Raw genomic sequence first — 4,593 nt, 5'->3', positions numbered from 1 at the left:
ACTGGAAGGGTTATACTATTTAAGGTGAGAATCCATCTAACCCTGAGATTCTGGGAATCTACAAACAGTAACACCAAGCACCCCCAAGAAAGCCTTGCCAGTGGGTTTTTAAGATGTCTGATTAAATATTGCCCTTCAGTTACAAAAGTACGAAACTAAGCAACCTGAGACATTTGCATACCTGTGTACATACGCTTGTACACATACAAAGATTTATATTTTTATACATCTATGAGTATATATAGAGATATGTTTTTAATTGCAATAAGAAGCATTATTATTTTATCAAAGCAATGCCATCACCCCTACCATTCAATCTACCTCTTCTCCATGATTGCCTCTTTTCATTTTCTGACTAGTTAAATAGAAATACAGTTTGGTAGGATCACGAGATAGAGCAAGGATTAAATATACTTAATGATGTGCATTTGCTAGGTATTTTTGTCTTAGTACACAGATTGTGATTGTTTTAGAACAGGAGTCCACAAACAATGGCCTGTAGGGCTGTCTTTTTAAATTTATTATTTATTTATTTATTTATTTATTTTGTATTTTTTAAAACCAGAACATTTATTGCATGACTAATCGTTGACATTAAGATGAACTGGATGCTGCAACAGCTGCCCTCTTGCGTTTAGGTGTTCTTCCTTCACGGAATCCATGCCTGAATCTGCGGTATACAATTTTTAGGTGCCTCATTTGACCAGTTCTTGTGGTATTTCAACTTTTAGCCTTGGCACTCCAGTTACACTTTCTCTTGTGCTTGGCAGGGTAGCCACATTTGCCACAGGTCAACTTCTGAAGGTGGTAGGCCTTAGAGCCACAGTGGTGGCACAACGTGTGCGTCTTATTGTGATGCTTTCCAAACGATGATGTTCCCTTCGTCATCTCGCTTCTGTGGCCAAGACCAGAAATAAACACAGCCACACTCATTTATTGACATACCATCTAATGGTAATTGCAACACAGACTTTATGACCTGCAAAGCCTAAAGTTTTTACTATCTGGTCATAACAGCAAACATGGAAGCTATCACACTCCTAGGATTGTTTCAAAGACAACTGCTAGATATAAATAGGTTGATTTGAGTAGCAATGAGGATAGTAACTGCAATGTAATAAAACATTAAATGTAATTAAATTAAACCTGTACATTCACATGTATTAAACATGCACTGTGTCTGGAACACAGACAGAAACCACTCATTATTTTGAAAACTACTAAACATTCATCCTGTCTTTTCTATACTCAGGTTAATCTAAGAATGGATAAGGGGAAGTTTCTCTCTATAGAAGTATTCTAGCTAATAAATGAAAAATAGATAAAAAATCAGAATTTCGCCATTTTACAATTTCTAAGAAAGTGACAGATTTAGACAATAGTCATCAATGGCTGCTGGCCTGACAAGAGGCAGCCCAGAAATTGTATGACTCCTGAGGAGGGGAAGCCCCACCACCTAGGAGGAAGTCTTCCTTTCAGCAAGGATCAACAGGACTAGGCATTGCTCCCCTGTCATCCCCGGAGAGCTTCTGTACTGGCTCCCGTTATCACCAATGTCCATCTGGACTCCAGGGAAGGATGAGAGGTTGGCGCTCTGTCGCTTCCTTTGTATCTCCTGAGAGAATCTCTTCCTTGCTACCCACAGAAACACCCTTTCTCATGTTGGTCCTCCAATACTACTGCTTCCAGGTTTGTCTGTGGCTGTCACCAAAGTAAAATTAAATTCTGATTTTGTTCAGTAGCTCTACAACCATAGGATAAGTGATACGTGTGCAGTATTCACCAGTACCACATCTGATCTCCTTAAAACAAGTAACAGACGGCTCCCCTTCTGAGTCAGGTGAGGATTCCACATTTCCCCAGGTGCCCCCACAGAAGCACACACTGAAGCCCCATCTTCAGGCTGTTCCTCAAGGGGGTGTTTGTGTTTTTCCATCAAGCTGTCTGCAATGCAGAACAAGATGCTTGACACATAACAGGTGTTTGAGAACTCTTTATGGAATGTATTGAATATATAAGTAATAAATCTGTGAGCCCGGTAAATCAGCAGTGAGCTCAATTTACAGCCTGCCTGTTCTGTAAGTACAGAGTAGACATAAACAAAATACCCCTTGTGTTTTCACAGTCATACCTGAGTTTACAGCCATGCACTGTGTCACTGTTGTCATTTGGAGTAATATACAAAATTCAGCCGCATTGAATAATAGATCATTTTAACTGGTATCAATTATGCTTTATGGTAATTATCAAGATGTCATAAATTTAAGTAGGAAAAAATGTTTGAAATTATTTAAGTATCCCTTAGCATTGAGTCTTGTGCTCCCGCAAAATATGAAAGAAAACAAATTTAACCAGGTGCAGCCAAAATGTTGGCTGCTTTCTGGAATAAGGCAGAAGCCTCACTAAATGGAGAATAAAGTAATTTGGGGTGGTAATCTACTCTTTAAGTTGAAAAGAAATTAAAACATAGAAATATAAACATTCTGAGAGCAAGTATTTTCTTTGTGTGTGGGGTTTTTTTTTAGTATTTTAGAAGTTAGGTTTTTAAAAAGAGCACTTCTCTTTCTTTTTATTTGAAAAACAGCTTTTCAAATCATTTATAGAGAATGGTCTGATTTTTTTCTTCTAAAGCAATTGCTTTAGCTGCCAGGGTATAAACAGGTCGTGGAATATAAAAGGAACAGCAAAAATCGGAGAACCTCAATATCCAGCTATCAGACTCAGGGCACTGTTTTCTTTTCAATAAGTTGACTCCTGGAAACATTCTTGAGTTTCTATTTTTTTCCTTTTGAGATATTACCTACCCTGAAATCTAAGACCCATTTAGAGTTATGACTTATAAATGTGATAACTTTCCAAGTTATGATGGAGTAACTTCAAAGAAATCTAATTGACATATTTCTGATTATAAAATTGGGAACTGAAAATAATTAAATGTACCTCATAAGATCTAATGTGAAACTTCAAACAAATTCTTTTAGAGTCATGAGAAAATTAACTTCTTTTTGCTTAATATCAAATCTATTAACAACCCAAATAAAGTTTCAGAGCAATTAACTTTGTATCAATTTAATCTCACCAAACTTTCATATTTTCTACAGAAGACAGTTATGTAAGCTAACTTGGGAATAAAACTATAATTTAGATTGTTGAAATAAGTTTACTTATCTGATTAAATGTATTTCTTGGTGTCCTTCAGTAAGGAACTCAAGCTTTTGTTTGTAATCCCTAAATAATAATTTTTAACTGTAGAAGCCTCTCATTGTTTTCTAAAACCCAAATGGTGTAAATCTGATGTTTCTGAAAAAGAAATTACTTGGGTCAGGATTTTCTAAGGCTATGAATTAAAAACACTGGTAAAACAGTCTCTGAGACCCAAAAGGATTCCATCTGTTTGGGAAAATATGGTTGTCAGGCATGAGCTTTTAGTTTTCCACTTTATTTTGCTGATTTAAAATGAAAGAGTTGTTTCTGTCACAATTAAGACTTTAAGCAGCTGCATGACTTTGTTCTTCAGTGCTCTAAGGGGTTTGTTTTCTTTTAAATATGTAAACCTACCAAACTAAATAAATGGCCTTTATGTGCATCCAAGGTCTATTAGCTCATTAGGGACAGAAATTTAGCAAATACCACCAATAAAGGAAATAAACAAACTGGCTCTCTGGTGCCCTGGGCTCCAAGGGCTTTCTCCAAGGGGCTATTTTCACTGGGGAGAAGGGCTAATTGCTCATCCTGAGGGCTGTAGTGATTTCTTCACACCGAAGCACTTTGCTCCCTATTCACTTGTGAGTTGAGAAACAGAGAAAAGCATTCTCATGGTCCCTAAAGACCCCTAGAAATCTGGTGTAAATAAGAACTTGCCCTCAGAACTGTGAACAAAGCAGGCATTCCACAACTTGCCTGATGAAAATGTAGAAGAAGATGAACCCCAATGCAAACGCTGGCCTGTGCTCCCTTCCTCCCAGGGGCTCTCTCTGAGCAGACTTTCTGCAGCAACGCGTTGTACCCTGATTTGCACCACTTCCACCCTCAGCTTCCACTGGCTTCATGCTGCCTCTGGGCCTCCCCTCACACATGGCTTCATCTCCCAACCCCCCAAACAAGCGTGCACACATGTGCACCCAGGGAATGTCCCTGACCTCTCCTATCAAGGTGCCCCATTAGCGTCCCAGGAAGGCCCGACACCGAGTCACCAGCTGACACCCACAGAGCTGAACGCAGCCAGTGGGGCCCCAGGAAAAGTGCCCGTAAGTGGAAACCTAGTGCAAGCACCCAGAAATGGAAATGCGACTGTGATGTCCCAGCTCTGTTGCTAATTACTGGGTGTGATCACCCCTGTGGACGAATGATGTATGTCCTCTGGGTTTCGGTTTCCTCGTCTGTGAAGTGAAGAATAAGTGGTAAATAATCTCCTAGTTGCTTTCAGTTCAAATATGATCTTAATTCCTACTGAAGTATCAGAGGCTGATAAGGGCTGATCATGTCCCCCCACTCTCAATCCTGGGGAATGTGTAATTAACAACAGCCTTAAAGCTTTGGTATCTTTCCCCAAAATAATAAAGTTTATTTATGAAAATATAAAGGAACCTAAGT

The 4,593-nt window shown here is 38.8% G+C and overlaps 1 pseudogene; it reads right to left on the bottom strand.

Moving 5' to 3' along the window:
• Positions 1-594: 594 nt before the first annotated feature.
• LOC115830686 lies at positions 595-888 on the bottom strand (annotated as a pseudogene).
• Positions 889-4,593: the final 3,705 nt, after the last annotated feature.

Source organism: Nomascus leucogenys, chromosome 16 (assembly GCF_006542625.1).
Source record: "Nomascus leucogenys isolate Asia chromosome 16, Asia_NLE_v1, whole genome shotgun sequence".
NCBI classification, from domain to species: domain Eukaryota; kingdom Metazoa; phylum Chordata; class Mammalia; order Primates; family Hylobatidae; genus Nomascus; species Nomascus leucogenys.
Note: the sequence above shows the minus strand (reverse complement) of the source record. Positions and strands in the feature narration are given on the sequence as shown.